At 42.2% G+C, this 20113-nt stretch overlaps 1 long non-coding RNA gene across 1 annotated transcript in view; it reads left to right on the top strand.

Annotated features, from left to right (window-relative positions):
- Window positions 1-1031: 1031 nt before the first annotated feature.
- The window catches only part of LOC122434090, a 35820-nt gene continuing 16738 nt past the window's right edge, over window positions 1032-20113 (top strand). Inside the window, exons 1-2 of the long non-coding RNA XR_006267237.1 lie at window positions 1032-1119; window positions 3213-3375. This is a non-coding gene — a long non-coding RNA (uncharacterized LOC122434090). The remainder of the gene's footprint in view (window positions 1120-3212; window positions 3376-20113) is intronic.

Here is a 20113-nt window from a genome sequence, read left to right as displayed (position 1 = left end):
GCAACTAAGCGACTAACACAAACAGGGGTACCGTATGCCCATCTCTATACTAATATTTTTATGTTTCTCTCACCTGCACCTTGAAATGCCATAGATATTTCAGCATTGCAACGGTTGTCATCATGAATTGTAATGAGCAGCTGAAATCTGTTCCATGTACAGATAACCAAGTTTCTTATAGTATTTTCATTTGTGGGTTTCTGACTTGATCTTATATTGACATTCTTGTTTAAATATACTGAAACTCCTTGTGGTCTAAAAGTGTGGGGCATCTCATCTTTTTCCTTTAAAAATATGGTTTCCGTTGCTCATGGTACTTCTATTTCCAGTGGCACTTGGCAACAGGCTCTGAATAATGATGAAGGGACTGGGTACCCAGTAACCTGAATGCTCTAGATTAGGACATTGAGCTACAAATGGAAAGGTGTAGTATTAAATCCTGACCAGACAGCTCTCAGAATTTAACCTCCCGCTGGGCAGTTCTGTTATGTGAAGGATGAATTGTGCTAGGTGTTTTTTTGGGGAAAACTGTCTCTCTAATAGCTCCTTCAAAACCTTTCCCCTTTGACTGTTTTGGAGTCTTTGTTGTTAAAAACAGAAGGGAGTTAAAAGTAGAAAGAATATAAAATAAAGAATAAAAGGCATTCTCTTAAGCTGTTTCTAAGCACAGTGGGGACTGTAATGTCTGTCTGTCTGTCTAGTTGCTATCTATATAAATTTTAAGATCTTTCTTTCCATTTAGTAGAACAAAAAAGTTAAACAGTGAATTTATCTCTATTAGAAGCAAAATGATTTTTTCTTCACAATACCCTTTCATCTATCTTTGTTTTCTTTAGATGGACACATTTAACGACTTCTTATTTATTCTGATCTTTAAGATTTCAATTAAGAAATTAATTCTATTGGAGTTTAATGTCTCTGTGTTCTTTTGCAGGAAAATGCTTCCTGTCTGTGTGTGATGTTTTTCTTTCGCCTGATCTCTCACAAGTGATTGGACTCTACTAGGGGTTCTCAGAATTGCACAGTGATTGTTAAAATCTTCTATGCCAAGGTCCTGACATTTTTACTCATTAGATCTAAGATGAAGCTGAGGAATCAGAGTTTCATGTGGCATTTCAGGTGATACTCTTTTTCAGCATCCTAGGACAACTTTTTGACGCTGCTTTTAACCAGCATCAAATAAGAGAAGGCAGGATATAGCCAAATGTATTGCCTATTTTAAAAGGTTCCTCAGGTGAAGCGCCTTCGGAAGAGTGTCAGTTTTTTTTTGTTCCCTCTGGTTTCTGCTGCATGTCTAATAAGTCTAGTATGAAATGTTACTCTTTATTTTCAACTTCTCTTATTGGAAAGTTTTTCTCCTTTTGTCTCTGGGAGACAAAAACTCAATATTCGCTTAATAACTAAAAAAAAAAAAAAATGAGAACATTAAGCTGCGAATTGAGTCTTCAGATCGCTGAGCCCATTGCTAATTTTTGTGCCGCAAGCGATGTAGAATTTCCATTGTTATCTTTTTTATTTAATGGATCTGTCACAGAGCTGTCACATCCCAGCCCTGCATTTTGCCAAACTTTCTTTAAACATATTTGAAGTGGAGAACATCCATATGACAGATTTAGCCTTTGCATATGGAATATTCTAAGCCGTCTTCCAGTATGCATTTAGGTCCCACTGACTACCATGTGGTGATAACCAGTGTCTTGTCCAGTAATTGCTAGATTAAAAAGACCAAAAGAATCATTCATTTGCTTTTAGATTGCGCTACTTGGCCTTGCTCTTGTGGGACACCTGAGAACCTCAGATGACACAAAATAAATGTTCCATATACAATAATACAATGAGGATTTCTATATTCTTGCCATTGTTACCTACAAGAGTTAATTCTTTCCAGGTGCATCTTGAAGATTTGATTAAAACAGCCCCATATGAGTTGTCATTGATTCACTGGAATAGTGTCTTCAACCTCTGAATCCCGTGAGCAGTTGGAACAAACCGGCATGTTTCACCCACCCACACATGGGATGGTTTTAGGAGACTTTTAAAATAGGGACTTTCAGAATTGATTTTCTAAGACAGAGCTCAAAATAGTCAGGTAGAATGGGATGGCACGAGTAAGCTGATTACCTTGGAAATACTGCAGCAGGAACAGTTTATTAAGAGTGAGGGTTCTTGTGTGGACAGCAAGAGAGATATCATTGGGTTATTGTGTGTTCTGGCTTCTTAACCAAGAGTCATGGCTCAGAGGTTGCTAAACTTACACTTGTTGATGAAGATGAGATTTGGAATATTTGTGCTGAACTTGAGAAATTCCTTGATAAGGTATTTGTGAGAATTTCCATGTTATTACCATAGGGGAGGTGAATTGACCAGGATAAGGAAAGCTAGCTACAAAAAGAGCAATCTCCAAATCTTAGTGGCTTACAAGTCTGGGTTTATCCCTGCTCCTGCAGCAGTCTGGTGCAGGCTGGACATCCTTCTCAGAGAGATGGCTTAGACACCCAGCCTCTTCTAACCGGTGAGGCTGCCGTCTTACATACGGGACCTCCGTGGATACAGAAGTAGTGTGGAGAGCCTGCAGGATGCTCTCTGGCCAGGCCTGGAAGGTGCTCACATTCCACTGGCCAGAACCTGGTCTCGTTGGCCCAGCCTGTGTTCACAGAGGCAGGAGTGTGGTCTTCTTGCGTGCTCACTCAGAGGAAGTCAGCCTGGTGAGGACCAGGCCAGTCCCTACTGAGGAGAAACAGGCAAGCTCTCATAGTGAAATCTCTCTCCTGGGTGTGGCTGGGTCTTGACACAAAACAAAGAGACTTGGCTTGAGAAAAGGAGTTTGTATTCTGTTTTGGGAAGGAAGTCCTGAACTTTGGCAGACTGGGGTTCTAGTTCTTATTCTGCCACTCAAACTCCTGTGTGTTGTTGGATGAGTTTATAAAATGAGAATAATATCAGTATTTCGTTCATAGGATTAGTGTGAGAATTAAGTGAGTTAATGCTCAGAAATTGCTTGTGTAGATTTAATAATAATAGTAATGGTTATTATAAAACAATGTAATTATAAATGACTAATAATACTTAGTATTAATAATTAATAAATATTTTAATAATTATTAATAATTGTTACTAATCACAAACAATGGTTATTAATAGTTGTTTATTTCCCCAGTGACCTGAGAGGAAAGGGATTTATACAATAGTGATTTTCAACCCTGTGTCCACAGGGGACTCACAAGTGTGATGTGGAAGGGTACACAGTAGAGGGGGTCCCAGCTGAGCTGAGTCTGAACCTCCTATCGGAAGGCCACACAGGTGGAGCCCCTGCCCAGCCGGGACGCGGAAGCTCTGGTCTATACCTGGCACAGGATGGCTGGGGGGATTCAAAAGGTGGGAAGAACAGGTATATTTTTGTTAATTGAAATATACTTGATTTACTGTGTTGTGTTAGTTTCAGGTGTACAACATAGTGACTCAGTTACACGTGTATATCTATTCTTTTTCAGGTTCGTTTCCCTTACAGGTTAATACAAAAGGTTGAGTAGAGTTCCCCGTGCTACTCGGTGAGACTCTGTTCATCTACTTTATATACAAAACTTGTGAATGTTAGTTGTTCAGTAATGTCCGACACTTCACGACCCCATGGATTGTAGCCCACCAGACTCCTTTGTCCATGGGATTCTTCAGGCAAGAATACTGGAGTGGGTTGTCATTCCTTTCTCCAGGGGATCTTTCCGACCCAGGGATCGAAGCCAGGTCTCCTGCATTGCAGGCAGATTCTTCACCATCTGAGTCACCAGGGAAAACCATTTTATATATAATATAGTGTGTTTCTGTTAATCCCAAACTCCTAACTTATCCCTCCCGGCTGACTCTCCCTTTTGGTACCCAGAAGTTTGTTTTCTGTGCCTGTGGGTATGTTTGAGGAAGAGCCTCTCCAGTGTAGGTCTGCATGGTGAGTCTGAGACAGAATAAGATGAAGGGTAATAAGACTTCACTAGTGGAAAGGGGGTCTAGTGTCTAGCACTGCACGTCACTCCACAAGGTTAGGGAAATCATGTACAAAGTTAACGGGAGATAGCTTTGGGAGTGGACCCGTAACATCTGGTATTGGCATCTCAGATCCTAGAAAGTGCCTCTCTGTGGTCCTTTTTCCACTCATCTCTTGATCCTCATCCAATCTGAACCATTTGTCTAGGAGGTAGCTGGAGGGATTTAACCATTCTGAGAAAGAGGGAAAAAAAAATCTTCCTCTCCCTTATAGGATAATGGCATAGCTTCCATATGCTCTGGGTCTGAGAAGTCATTCCTTTTCTTGGGAAACATAAAAAAGTTCACACCCACAAAAGTCCCAGACTCAGTGGTGGCATGCTGAGAGCTTTTGTTTTCTTCTCCTTCTCAATTCTTCTTGGAGAGAAACCCTGAGAATATTTCATGGGTGAAGTTAAAAGGAGGTATAAATCAGGATAGGCTTAGTTATGCTGCAGTAACAAACAATCCCGAATTCTCATTGCCTTATTAGAACAAAGGGTTCCTTCTTGCTCTTGTTCCATGTCACTGAAGGTCAGGCGGGGGCTCTGCTTCATGGTCTACTTTCTTCAGGGCCCAGGCTGAAAGACCCAGGGGATGTGGCATGATTCTGAGAAGGGAGTGCTGGGCGTGTCTAACAGGGACAATTAAATGCTCCCATGTGGACATGAGAGGGTCAGATGTCAGAACTATGGCTGACTTTCAAGCACCTGTCTAAGAAAGTGAAAATAATTGAGAAAAAGCATGGCCATTTTGAGTAAATATGTCAAAGAAAAACCTCGTACCCCAGAAATGCACTGAAAAATTACTCAAATGTTAGCTTTTTAAGAGGAATTTCTTTTCTCAATTTTGTGAAAGGGGCTAAAACGGAGTTTATCAATGACTTGTTCTTGAGCTAAGAGCTGAATTCTTTGGAAATTTTTTATTTTTCTATTTTGTTTTATCTATTGAAAATTTTTTGAGAAGTTGGGATTCTTCTTATGGTAGAGAACAAGTGAATGGTCTTTCTGTTTTAGGATATTGGTTTGTTTCTCTGCTCCATGTGGGTGGGGACTGTCTGAAATTATTAGTCTTTGTGTCCTTACTGGCTATCCAGCTGTGCCTAGTACAGAACAGTCAATCTTTTCTCATTGACTGGAATCAGCATTGCATGATGAGTGAGCATGAAAAATGAATAAGCATTGGTTTCATAACACATCTGCACAGGTCCCAAGTATTTCTGAGGAAGTTGTGAAAATTTCAAAACAAACTTAACTTCAATTGATTTTCCCTGAAGAAAAAATATGACACTTCTGGTAATGTCACCTTTGAAACAATAAAACCATATCTGTTATGTAATTTTTGAGATATTATAACAAGACTCCCTTGAACAATAGAATAAAGAACATCTTTGGTAAGAGACTCCTGCTTGCTTGTGGGCATGATACTTAACAAGGTATAGTGTGAGATCCTAATTACATAGAATTTTCCAGATTGTCCCTGGAAATATTTTGGGGATTATTTGTTGACAGCAGTCTATTTTTATTAGTCTTTTGAAAAGTTCTGCATAACAGAAAGGTGTTTCTCAAGAAGAAAGGAGTTTTCTTAAGTTTTTCAGTTTGAGCACTTCCCTGGTGGCTAAATAGTAAAGAATCTGCCTGGCAGTGCAGGAGACACAGGATTGATCCTGACCCGGGAAGATCCCACATGCCGTGGAGCAACTAAACACAAGCACCACAACTACTGAGTCTATGCTCTAGAGCCCTGGAATCGCAACTACTGAAGCCTGTATGCCCTCGAGCCTGTCCTCTGCAACAGGAGAAGCCACGGCAATGAGAAGTCCGTGTACTGCAACTAGAAAGTAGCTCCTGCTTGCTGCTACTAGAGAAAAGCCTGTGCAGCAGTGAAGACCCAGCACAGCCAAAAATAAATAAGTAACTAAATAAAAATTAAGTCCCTTCAGTTTGAAATTCATGTCTGAAAAATCAGGATATTTGAATATGGATTGGTTGTGACTCAGTTTAGCACCCAGCTTATGAGCCTAATCAAGCAAATGAAATAATTTTCATTCAGAAGATTTTTTTTTGTTTTTTTTAAAAATCCAGTCTCTCTTGTCTTTCAGTATCTTCTAAAAAGTATTCCTCTTATTATATGCCTTTTGCAGTTCATGATATTCTTCCTCCTTTCTCCTTGTATAAGATGTTTCTTTCAAAATGCACCTACAGTTCCCCAGCACTTACTCAGCCTAACGCCTCCTTCTCTTCCCTTTGAACATTGGTTTTGTCATGGCCATTGTTTAAATATTAGGGACAATTACCGGGTGTCACTGAATGTGGCCGGTTCAGCTTGTCCTCTCTGCCTTGGCTGGGACGGTACAGTCACGGCTGAATGGGAGCCCATTAGTCCTTGTATCCGTTGACAACTAGAGAATAGATTGCACACGAGGCGGTTCTTTCTTACCTCGTCACTGTTCCCTGACTGTAGGCGTTCTCAAGGCCAGAAATCACCATTATTTTTAAAATTTTTATTTTATATTGGAGGATAATTGATTTACAATGTTGTGTTAGTTTCAGGCATACAGTAAAGTGATATAGTTATACATATAAGAAGTCACTCTTCTTTAAAAAAGAGATGATTGCACCAATCAAACCTGCTCTAAAGATATGTAACAAATACTATGTGTAACAATATAAAGCAAAAAAAAAATAAACACTGGACAAATACTGCAGCAATTAAGAAATGCTCTTTTTTTTTTTTTTTTAGCTCCCAGATGCAGCTGGAGTTGTGGATAAAATTCTTAGGCCCACTTTTGAGTTACCAGCTCCTGGGAACCAATGGAAAAATCATAGACTTTGATGTGTAAAATAACTGGAAAAAAGGGTATAGAGCCTTATAAAATACCTGAGTTTAATCTGGACCATTCAGGAGCAAGACTTGAAATCCTCTTACTAAGGAAAATGGACGAAAGCACACTTGCCTTCTGAGGCACAAAATAAAAGAAACCTATAAAATGTGTGTGGTGCAGTGTCCCAGAAATCAATTATGTAATTTTGTACAATCATATCAGGTAGAGTATCAACCCATTACTGAAACTCAGAGCTTTCAAACCTAATGGAGACTATTTGACATTCCTAGGCGAGCTGCCAAAGGCCCATTTCCAATTGCCAACATGACAATTATTGACACAGACATGCACAGGCAGGGAAGGGTTTTCAAGGAAATAACGTCAATAATTTTCTACTGTGTCTTAAGCGAAAAATCAGTAGAAGGTGAGTGACTAGAATCCTTATGGAATCCATACTTGCGAATCCCTTGAGTCTTGGCACAGTGGCCGACGGGCAGCAGAGGGGGAAGTGGGTATCCAGGGGAAATCCACTTAGGTTGCAAGGGGAGAGCTGATCCGTGCCTGCTGAAGGGGAACAGAATGTTTTCAGTCTACTGTCCCCAGGTATGGAAGAGGACCACTCTCAAGTTCCTCCTAGCTCCATGCACTGAGCGTATCCTGGCCAGGCTGATCTTTTGCAGCTCTGATTTCATCAGGTTTCCCTTTCTGGTAGCTCCTCCGTCTGAATCCTGGTGTCGGTAGTTTCTTTAGCCCATCTTACCTGTCACTGTTTCCCAATGTATTTCGCTCACCATTCCCTTTTCCCAAATTCCCCTCATATCTGATATCCTCATCCTTCTTCTAAGCTGGTCCCCATGCTGTTCCTCCTCCTGAGATATCCTTTCCACTCAATTTTCTGACCTATTTCTGCTCATTGTTTGAGGCCATACTTGAGTCTAGTTGTCTTCCATTCTTAAGACTAGCTCTTATTTACTAAGAGTGTCCTAAGGTCAAGGGCTATAGTAAAGATAACTGATACGTTGTATCTATGGTCTTCCTGGGTCTCCCTGGAGGCTCAGACAGTAAAGAATCTGCCTGCAATGCAGGAGACCTGGGTTCAGTCCCTGAGTTGGGAAGATCCCCTGGAGAAGGGAATGGTAACCCACTCCAATATTCTTGCCTGGAGAATTCCATGGACAGGGGAGCCTGGCGGGCTACAGTCCAGGGTTATGAAGAGTCAGACACAACTGAGCCACTAACACAGTTTTGGTACATCTATGTTTCCCTCCTATGTGGGTAAGTAAATTGATAGCAGGAGTTGTTTTCTGTCCACAGATGAAATATACTTCTTATTGGGTAATTAAATAACTTTTCTTTCCTTAGAGAGAAATAGAGTAAGTATGCATAGTAGGTGTTACTGTTCCCATCTTATAGGTAAAGAAACAGTTTAGAAGGATTGGGTTCCCTGTATAAATTTGTTTAGATAATCAAATCTCTGTTTATTTATTTCTATTATCAAAATCTTCAAATACTGGCCTCTCTGACTCTAGAACCCATATGAAATTAAGTTTTCCCAATTTCCAGCATCCAAGGATCTCTTTCTCTGAAATTTTCTAACACTTAAGTAATAGTGATGATGGCAACAAAACCATAATGAAAACACTAAAATTTGCCAAGAGCTGATATAAGGAGCAGCCTCGGCTACGTTCTTCACATCCATTATCTTGGTTGGCTCTCACAACAGTCCCAAGAATGCAAACAGTGTTCGTGCCAGATAGACAAGTGGTATCTGGAAGAAGAAGAGAGATCTTTTCAAGCATGTATCACAGTAGAGCCTCAGTGCCTTGGAAACAAGGACCTCCAACTCAGGCATCAGACATCCAGGCAGAGTCCAGAGGGAGCACTCTCCCCATGGACAGCAAGACTGTTAGGCATGGGCTGAGCTGCTGTGGTCATGATTGAGGACCACCCTCAAGAGCCATCTGAGGTAGTGAGCACCAACGTGCCGGGTTGGGGGGTGGGGTGGGCAATGGGATGGCCAGTTAGACTCTAGGGTAACTAAGTGAAGATTTGAGAAGGGTGGGAGGTGTGTTCCACAGCCAGACGAATATGTGTGTATGACTTAAAGAGGTGCTTAATTATTCTTATCTCTTCTTGTTGATAATGGGAACTTCATTAACACCCGCTGGCTGCTGAGGCCTGGGAAAACTGGACCACACCCAAGTTGCTTCAAAGTATGGATGGGTCATGTAGGCAAGAGGGAAAAGAGTTCATGGTCTTTCTCGTTCAACGTGAGCTCTCCAGACCTTGAGCAGTGCTAATAAGACCGCAGGTACACTGCTGGGCCAGTCTCCTCACCTGTAAATGGAGAGATCTGGGCCAGATAGCCTCCAAGATCGTTTCATCTCTCAAATTCTCTGCTCCATTACTCAGTACAAACTGAGGCCGGAAGTCTGTGAAGATGAGACAGAGAACCACAGAAGCACATAAAAGATGAGGCTGCTGAGGTGTGGGAGACAAGAAGGGTTGGAAGAGTCAGGCCTCCTGGGTTTGAATCCTCTCCTGCCTTTTAACCTTGAGCAGTTACCTAACCACTCTGCACACAGATTTCTCCAATGTAGATCCAGAATACCAACCCCAGCCACAAATGTGGGTGGTGAGTGTTCCATGAGTGTGTGAGCGTGTGGGTACAAGCTCCCGCCGGGGGCTGGCTGCAGGAGGTGAGGGCTGCCCAAGGAGCGGTGTGTGTTTCTGATTACAATGCAACCACAGCGCCAACCTTGCAAACCACACGGGCCTGCCTCTGTGGCCTGGAGACATGGAAAGGGACAGGCCTTATTTTGGCCAACAGATCTGGGTCTGAGAATTACCTCTGTCATTTATTAGAGACAGTGGGAAATAGTTGAGGGCCTCATTTCCTCATCTGTAAAATAAAAGTACTTGGGTTACCTAAAAACGTCAAAAATTTTTTTCTTATGATTCCAAGATCTGTAACGAATTAACCTCCTCGGAGGTAGTTGCTGTTTAAAAAATTTAATCTTCCTGCTTCCCACTACCTCTTGCACATAGTAGGTGCTGGTAAGTCCTGTGTGAGTGAGGAATAAGATGGCATTAGGAATGTAATGCTCTCAGCCTCAAGAGAGTAAGAAACCTCACGTAAAACCAAGGGACACGAAACCTTAATTTTCTGAGTGCTGAACTATCTGAGTCGTGCTGTTTCAAAGATTTGGGCTTGTGGCCTAAACCGATAACAAATTCTTTCCATTAAGAGATTGTTCTTTCCTGTGAGCCTGCCTTTTGAAACAGTGCAGGCAGTGCAGACACCAGCAGAGTGCCTGAGTTGGCTCATAAAATGATTGCTGCCACGGTGAGCCCTCTGAGCTGAGCACAGAACATCCCAAAGATGAGAGCTAAGACCTGCAGTTGCTGTGAAGCTGGAGGTGAGAATAGACACTGCCTGCGCACAGCCCAGTTCCTCCCATTCAAGGTTCAGAAACCCGATTTGCTGTCTCTGTGTGTTAGTCATTCAGTCATGTCCGACTCTCTGTGACCCCATGGACTGGAGCCCCCCGCCCCCACCCCTGGCTCTTCTGTCCGTGGAATTTTCCAGGCCAGATTACTGGAGTGGGTTGCCATTTCGTTCTCCGGAGGATTTTCCCAACCCAGGGATCAACCTGGATCTCCTGACAGCAGGCAGATTCTTTACTGTCTGAGCCACCTGGGTGACCCCAAATAGTGATTTTTTTAAGTAAATATTCACCAGTAAGCATCTAATTGTAACATGAGGGGAATCTCGCTGTTTAGAACGTTTACCTTTTATGCTTAAGTAGTTCACAGTTCCAGGGACACAGGACAGGCAGATGTGGAAATGCCATTCTGTGTCTCTCTGACACAGAAGAATGAGTTGCATGTACAGAGTCTGGAGCCCTTGTGTTTCTTTTTTTTCCACCTGTTTTTGGGAAATGTATCTGTCAGGCCTCAGCGGGAGAGTAGAATCTAGAGCTAGATCGGTGGGGTGCTTTGGAGGGAAAGATGGAAAGAGAGGAAGGAGAAGGGGCATCTTTGCAGCATCCTTTCAAGGTCTTCTTTCTTCAGGACATTTTCCCCATCTTTTCTCCTACAGAACAAGTTCACAGCCTCTTGATCTGCAGGACAAGAGTCTTCCTTCTCTGTTGGGATCAGTGAGTGGGAAGAGGTTTCTCTCTCTCTGTCCGTTGCCTACATCCTCCTGTTTTCTCCTGGTGCAGTTACAGGTCGCCCAATCCATCATGGAGCCTGGAGTTGGACAGGGACCCTCCGGAATTCAGTAAATGTCCATCAAGTGGATGCACAGATACCAGACAGCGTAAAGACTTGCGAGTCTCTGTTTGTTTTTATTTTTAAGGTCACTGGTGGGAAAGTGCACCATCAAGGTTTCATCCAAAGCAAAGACTGGTTTCTATTGACTTTTATCCACTTCCTAAGCACTGCATTTCTTTCAGGCTTCATCAAAGGCCTAAGCCTTCATTCAGAATCTTTTTCATCACTTTAAATAGTCCTCCTGTCTTTGTTGAAGTTTTTTGCCTTAAGACAGCCGAGGTCAAATGTGTTCCAAAGGAGGAAATAAAATGAGGTAGGAAAACTGGCAGTAACCTTTGTGCTCAAATCCTGATAGCTGGTGTATGATTATTTTTTTTTTTAAGTGAGCCATAGCTTGGCTACCCTGATCTCTTAAGTATCTGAAAACATAGTGTTTTTTTTTTTTTTAAACAGAAAATGTCAAGGAAAAAGTCTGTGCTAATATATATATTTCAACAAAGTTTTTAGAGAGAAAAAATGATCTCCAAATTGTTTGAGATAGTCAACCAGGCTCTATTATATCTGTGTAGCAGTGGGGTATAACAAAGCCAAAGATTTAAGGCAATTTTGACACCTTAAAGCAGAAGTGCTAGCACTGCAGAGGCTTTTAAACCCAAAGAGGATTCAGTCTGCTCACTTATTACTTTCCGCGTCTTCAAAAGGACAATGTCTCTCTTTTAATCTTTTGGCTTTGCTGTGAAGCCATGGGAAGTTATTGACTTTTCAGGCACTTTAAGTATACAATCAGGCGGAAAAGGGACGCTGGTCACTTGGGGGCTGTGAGTTCAAATTCTCGTCTTTTTTTGCGCCTCTCCTTCCCGCACGAATAGAATTGGAAAGGGCAGAGAAAACAGCGAGGGTCCGCCATGCGTTTTTGATTGGGATCCTCTCATTGAGTCACAGGCACCTGGAGCCATTCTGCTCAAGACAGACTCCTTTCTCATTGCTGCTGTTATTTTTTAATCTTGACAGCTCCCAGGGTTCTGGTGGATGATGTGCTTGGAAATGCCTGGCTTCCTTGTAGCCCCTGTGAGCTGAAATAATGAACAAGCAATTAAATCTCATGCTTGAGGGCCTGTGCTGATTGCTTGCAGGACAGGGCCCGGCTCAGCCTCGTTCCCTGCCTGGGGCACGGGGCGGCTCCTGGCTGGAGTTCTCCTGGAGGACGAGCTGCGTCAGCTGCTGGCGAGCTTGGGGTGCTCCAGGAGAGGGAACTAGCAGAAACCGAGGTTCCCCGAGACACCTGCCCTAGGAGGGAGTAAGGTACTGTCAGGATTGTGATTTGAGAGCAAAACACAACAGGCTGGGGCTCCACCTTTTCTTCTTTTAAAAATAACATCCTCTGCTATGACTGATGTTTACAAGCATATGGTTTTAAAAAACATGGAATGTATTTTTTGTATTTGGTTAAAGACGGGCTCTTGTAGTTGCTGGGGAGCTAGCTGCCATCTTGCTGAGTTTCCTATGCCAGTGACCCAGTTTTGGAGAGAGGGTGTCGGAGATGGTACCAACTTCACCAACATGAGACCACGAGTGAGTGGAAGGGCCAGAAGTGGATCCTGGCAGTCTGCTTGGGGAAGTGGGGCGCTTAACCACTCTGCGGGTCCACCTCAGTATTAATTAATTAAAGAAGTGATTCATAATTTAACAAATAATCCCATGAATAATGAACAGATACATACTGAAGTGACACTGGGACTTGCCCTTGGGAACTCGAGGAGAAGTGAGACCCACCTATTTCTGTCCTGCTGGATGGCACACTCTAGCGCAGGGGACTGCCACTAATGAAGAGAAACACTGTTCGATGACAGACTGTGACCCCGCCGTGCAGTAAAATCATGATGAGCTGGGAAAGTCTCGAAGAATGTGTAGACTCGTTCAGGGGTCATAAGATGCCATTCTGCAGAAGTGAACTTGAACTGAGGTCTGATGGATGACAGAGTTGGGGGGCGAGTGGGAAGACGGCAACATGATGTGGAGACGGAAAGCAATGGGGGACGAGAATGGTGAGGCAGCCGGGGCCAGTTCAGGTGGGATTGTACAGGTCTCACTGTGAGTGTTAGTTCTGGTCCAAAGAGCAATGCAGTGCGGTGAAAGGGCTTGAGGAGGGGAACCACACCAGGACTTCTGTGCATTGCGAAGGGCACTCCAGCTATAGCACAGGAAGGAGGGGGATGGATGGTTTAGGAGCAGATGGTGCTGGTGACTGGGATCAGTGGTAGGATGAGATCCAGGTCGAAAGGTATATTTAGGAGTTCTTTAGGAGGCAGAATGGACAGGACTACTGATGAACTTATTCACAAGGCAGCAATTGAGACATACACTGTATAGCCAATGGAATTTTCTATATGACTCAGGGAACCCAAAGCAGAACTCTGTAACAGAAGGGTGGGAGGTGAGAGGGATGTTCGAGAGGGAGGGGCCATGTACATCTATGGCTAATTCGTGCTCATGTATGGCAGAAATCAAACCAATATTGTAAAGCAATCATCAATTAGTTAAAAATAAATAAATATAATTTAAAAGAAGAATGGACAGGACTTGTGCCGGTCAGATTTGGGGCCTGAGTGAGGTGTCAAGGATGGTTCCTGGGTATCTGGCTTATGCAGAGGGGTGAGCAGTACCATTAGCTGAGACAGGGGACACGGAGGAGGGAGTGCCCCATTTAGGAGAGGATTTGAACTCGGTTCAGGCCTGTTGAGTGTGAGATATCCCCAAATGCAGCTACGGTAGTAGCTATTGTAACAACTGTAAATCCTTGCACATAAGGGTCTGAAATTCAACTTAGAGTTTGGAGGTAACTGGCACTGAAGCCACGGATGTGGACAAGATGTGGCAGAGAGAGGCTGAGAATGAAAAGGGGAGAGTCTAGGATGGAAACCTGAGGAACTCCGGGGGTGCAGGCCATGACGTGGAGGATTAGAAGAGTCCAGAGCAGCAGGAGAGGACCGAGGCATGAGGGCAGCTCAGAGGAGGGACTTTCAGAATGCAGGGCTGGGTGCCCCTGCCGAGTCCACGAGATGAGGGCTTTCACTCTTCCTTGCAAACACCTTGTGAGGCAGGAATGGTGATTTTCATCATTGAATAGGTAAGACAGGGCTTCCCTGGTGGCCCAGTGGTTAAGTGAGATCCACCTTGCAATGCAGGGGACTTGGGTTTGATCCCTGGTCCAGGAAGATCCCACATGCCACTAAGCCCTCATGCCACAACTACTGAGCCAGCTCTCTGCAGCTCCTGAAGCCCATGGTCCGGAGCCCATGCTCTGCAACAAGAGGCCTCAGCAATGAGAGGCCCACGCACCGCAACTAGAGAGTAGCCTGCACAGCAGTGAAGACCCAGCACAGCCAAACATAAATAAATATTAAAATAAATCTTTAAAAGAAAAATAGGTAAGGGAGCTGAGGCACAAAGAAGTTAAATAATCTGAGGCAAACCCTGCAATGAATAACGGATGAAGCAGGACTTGAAGCCAGATCTCTCAGTCTAGATCCCATGCTTTTGTCCCTGTCTCTCTGTAGCTTAATTTCTTTCCCCCATTCAACTTGTTGTTTTTTTTTTTTTTCCCCCTAGGAAAGATAACAACATAATGGTATTTTGGTTTGTTAAGGAATCATGATGAGAAAAAAGAATGACAACTGACATTGACTATGAAGCTCCTAAGCTGATTAAAGGTTTTGAATATATGATAAGTAAATAAGCCTTAAAATGTCATGTATCTGACCCCTCATTAGGCTGTTAATATCAAAACGGACAGCACAGCTGAAACAATCGCTAGGAGACCGCCTATGTCCTCTGCTTCAATTACCCTCAGAACCAATTTAGTAAAGATGATTTTTCTCAAGTTGGCCAATGCAATCCCAAACCAGATAGGTAAGAGAAAGACCCATCATTAAAGATGCATGCAGAATAACGTTAGTGACTAAGAATTAAGGTGAATGGAGGTTTTTCCTTTTTTTTTTTTTTTCATCTTTATGAGATCAGAAGTTGAGACAAAAGGATGAAGTGAATGTCTGTTGATTTTAAAAGCAGCTCTAAGCCCACTGCACTGAGGAAACCACCTTCCCTGAATCCTGTGAATTAGGAAAACTCAAACATGGGTTGAGGGGGTTTGATTAAAGGGATCTTAAGTATTCTGGTGTTTGTGGTATTATTTATAATGAGAAGGGGTATATGGGTATATATGACCTGTTGGCTGAAAAGCAATATGGCAATTCAGACTGGGAGTCAGGGTGGGCAACCTCTGATGTCCCCCTCTTTCTGGGGAAGGCTGACAGAAAGGGAAAGATTTAAACACTTTAATAAAACCAAACTCTGGAAACACAGGCAACCTGAAGAATGAGGAGAACTAGACCCCAGCTGGGTGGGTTGGTTATTTTTGAGAGTCCTGTGATGCCCTGGGCTTAACTCTGTTCCTGCCCTTCCACTGTGTTGTTCTCTAATAATCTGGGTGGCTGGTCTCCCTCACGGCAACATGAACTTATTTATGGCAAGGACTATGTCTTAGTCATCTTTGTTTCCTGGCACTTAGTTAAGTATCTGGACCATAGCAGGTAGTTGTTAAATAAGCATTTGCTGGAAGATTAAACAAGGGAACAAATGCCATGACAGACTTGAGAATTATGAAGACAGTCAGGGGCAGGAAAAGAGGACTTTGGTCTCTCTGCTTGGAGAAAGAGACTCTGGAGAAATTGTGTGTTCATGGATACCCAGGAGAGCGTTACTGGTGGTCTGAATTGAATGGAAGTCTAAGATCTGGATAACTCAGGCAGAAATGTCTCCCATTCTTCAAAATGAAAAGAACCAGAGGACCACCCAAGAGAGGTTCATGTGGAAGAGAAATTCCTTCATGGGTCCAGCACAGTGGGGTTGGGGGCCGGGAGGGAGGCCTGAGCAATGCAAAGGTGTGCACCAACCCAAGGAGGGCGCCTCTGTGGAAGTAAATGAAAATAGCCCAGTGGTGGTGGTTGTCAAGGAGGTGAAGGGAAAAGGCCCTTATTCCAAGGGTGCAGGATTGGTCTTTGGAGATGGGCCTCTTCTCTTCCTCATTTACTTGCTTTGATTCTTGGGAAAGCAGAGGTTTTAAACCCTGGTGATTAGTCAGATTAGAAGCTAAATGTATCCAGCGATGGACGTAAGAAGAAAAATCAAGCCAAGATAACTGGTGTGATTCACTTATTTCTAACACTGGCTCTCACTCCTAATGGACTCATTGGAGGCCGGTGTGTGGATTGCAGTGCATTCTTGAAGACCTAATTTTCATAGTGAACTTACTGAGGACATGTTCCCCTGAAGGTGGCCTCAGACTGTCATGAAGGTCAGAGACTTCTGAAGGAGCATTACTTTTTCCTCTCCTTCGTGGGCCAAGAAGCTCTCTGGATAAGAAAATGAAGTTTATTTGCCAGGGGCATTAATTAATTAACTAACTAATTAATTAAATTAATTAATTAAAGTGTATCATTGTGATTCACTATATTTCATATAAATTAGTCTGTTGAAGGGGGAGTTATCAATTATCTTGAAGCTGCTTGCATTTTTTTTATTCCTTCACAGTATTTGCAGCTTCATGGTACAATTCGATAGGTTTAAAAGCAGTCAAACAGGAAAGGATGAAGCTCAAAATAGGAGTCATGTTGTTGAGAGCGATGAACAGCAAAGTAGTGGAAATATGTGCTTTTATCTGAATTACTTGCTATCAGGCTTTGGGAAATGTTTCCATAAGTAAGATTTTAATGGATTTTTGAATCCAAGTTTTCAATGTTACAAAATGATGGCTTTTAGATTTTTGTCAGTGCAGGGAAAGAAGCAGAAGATGAGACTCAGTTCTTTGCACTAGTTGAGAACTGAAAGAAAGTTCCAGGCAGCTTTAGGGAGTGGGTTTGGAGTCAGATAGCCACTTGGACCTGCCTGACCTTTGACAACATCCTTAACCTCCTTAAATATATAAAATGGGAATATCTCAAAGGAATTTTGTGGTAATGAACTTAGATATTCATGTATGTTCCTGGTGCTATACCCTTCCTCGTGTATTAAAAGTGCTTAATAAATATCGACTGCATATATTTGCAATATATTTGTTTTTTTTTTGTAATTTAGATTTGCTATTAGAGTGTAATGTGAATTCCCTCTTAGTCCCTTTGATTCAGAAATTTTCTGAACATCTTCATTATTCCCTTTACGTCTGATGCTGCCCTTAGGTTTGCTGACATTGGTTGAATACATTGGTGGATATGATAAACATTCTCAGACACTGCGTTTTATCTGAAAAAAGGTGTGTGTGGGGGAACTACATCTTTAGATACCTTAAAGTTAACTGGAGATTAAATACATTAAAACCTTTTAAAAGACATTATGGCTCTTAAAGAATTTATCCTACAGTAATTTTCTTATTTCAAGGGATACTTTTAGGCTCAAACTATGTCTATACGTGAGCACGTGTGCATGTGGGCATGTGTGCTCATTCATGTCCGACTCTTTGCGACCCCGTGGACTATAGCCTGCCAGGCTCCTCTGTCCATGGGATTCTCCAGGCAAGAACACTGGAGTGTGTTGCCATTTCTTTCTCCAGGGGATTTTTCTTGACCCAGGGCTCAAACCCATGTCTCTTGTGGCTCTTGCATTGGCAGGCAGGTTCTTTAGCGCTGAGCCATCTGGGAAGCAACTATGTCTGTAATTTACATTTATCTTTAAAGTAACTTTTTGGTCCTTTGAATAATTTTTTGAAGACCTTCTCAGGAAGCTGTCATCCAAAATCTCCTGTCTTGTTATGTTTTATGCAAGACTTTCCGTGCTCCTCAGATGTATTTACCCTTTATTGCTAATTGATTTGCTGTGGCCACCTGCACATTGAATGATAATTGGTTGAGAAAAAGACTTTACTTCTACTCGGGTATCTACAAAAAGCTTTGACAACAGTTTGAATCATATTTTAGAAAGGTACTTTAGTTTTTCCTGGACTATAGTATAGATTGCCCAAGTAGATGATCAAGGTTTGGGCACTATTTTTAACTTTCAGCAGTTTCTAATCTAGGTTCTACCATCAGCTTCCTAGTAGCTGCTATAAACCTTTTTTATTCTTCAAGTGTTTCTTTCTCTCTTTTTTCCCCCCAGTATTAAAACTAGCTTCTAAGATTTTGGAGAAGAGAGTGAATAGAACACATTGGGCATTTGGGGCTGGAAAATTCCAAGTTTCTGGCTCATTGCATGTGGTTTGTTTGCTCTCTCAATGCATTCTTGGTTTCTCGGTGATTAAAACTTGGTATAAATGTTGCTACTTACCCACCTGTCAAGGATGGTGTGAGAATGAGTAATAATATCTGAGCCATATTTTTGCTCCTTAGAAGAAAGGTGCTATATAAATACAAAGTGTTATTTCATTAAAAATACTTGTATGATAACAGCATATGTTAAATTCAATTTCCTTGACCAATTTTATAAATATATTTTGGTGTTACAATATGGTTGTTTTTATGGTTAGTATGTGTGTATCCTACACTCTGTGTTTTATTTTCTCTCTGGGTGGTGTAACATATCACACGTTTAAGAAAAATAAAGACATCATTCTTGATAGATCATGAAGCTACTGCTAAATGTTATTTGCTTTTGTGCACTTCAACTAGATGCTAGTGACTTACCTACTAAGATAGAGGATATAAACTATATACCAATATAACAAGATACTATGAAAATGAAACTTGGGTAAACAGTATATTTTTTTTTTATTAATCTCAGCTCTGTATCAATGATTAGCAGACCATTTGACAGAGGTGCTGTCACAGATATTAAGATCCTGGGTTCAGTGGCTGGACATGCTGTTTATTGGTGTCACACAGAGGGACGTTGGGATTCATGATTGCCCCAGGTGAAAGGTCATCTCTTCTTGCCTCAGGCCACCAATCAGGAAACTTCTCCTTTTGCTGAAAAGGTACATTTGAATCTCTTACATCACTATAGCATGCCCAGAAAACACAGGGGTGGCAGATATATGTAGACATAGCACAATTACAGCACAGTATGGTGATTTGGGGGGATAATTTGTTAAAATGCCGAGTAGACTTTCTGGCAAGAAGTAATAAGGGCTTTCAGCAGTCCCTTTGTTCTACCCTTACTTTTCTCAGCAAATTACTTGACCTCCTACCTCGCAGATCAGATATCTCCATCTGCACCTCTCACCATATTATTTGCAGCCATACCTAGTTTTCTTAACTTTTTAGTTTGAAATCTTTTTATATTTACTAAAGAGTTAGTAACAATATGAAGTGTTCTGATACACTAGCTTTTCCTGAAGTCGACATCTCACCTAACCATGGCACATTTATCAAAACTGAGAGATTAGCATCGGTCAATATTATCAACTAAACTACTGGCTTTACTTAGGTTTACCAAGTGTTTCTATTAATGCTCATTTTCTGTCCCAGGGTACCACATTGAGTTTAGTCATCACGTCTCCTTAGTTTCCTCCATCTTGGACCATTTTTCTATCTTTTTCTTTCATGACCTTAAACATTTTGAAGAGTAGTGGTTAGGTATTTTGCAGAATGTCCCTCAATTTGGGTTTATCTGATATTTTCTCATAAATACACTGGTTATGGATTTCAGGAAAGAACATTAGAGGTGACATGCCCTTCTCATTATGTCATATCAGTGGGCATCTAACATCAACATGGCTAATTATGGCTACTGGGCTTGAGTCTGAGCAAACTTTGGGAGATAGTGAAGAATAGGAAAGTCTGGTGTGCTGCAGTCCATGGGGCTGCAAAGAGTCAGGCATGACCGAGCGACTGAACAACAACAGAATTACAGGTGACATGAACCCTGATCAGCTGGTTAGGTGATGTCTGTTAGCTCTCTCCACTGGAGAGTTATTATTTTTCCCTTTCTCTAATCTATTCATTAGAAGTCGTCCCTAGGTCTGACCCACACTCAAAGGGAAGGGTATTATACTCCACCTCCTGGAGTAAG

The sequence above is a fragment of the Cervus canadensis genome, chromosome 33, assembly GCF_019320065.1.
Source record: "Cervus canadensis isolate Bull #8, Minnesota chromosome 33, ASM1932006v1, whole genome shotgun sequence".
Taxonomy (NCBI): Eukaryota; Metazoa; Chordata; class Mammalia; order Artiodactyla; family Cervidae; genus Cervus; species Cervus canadensis.
Note: the sequence above shows the minus strand (reverse complement) of the source record. Positions and strands in the feature narration are given on the sequence as shown.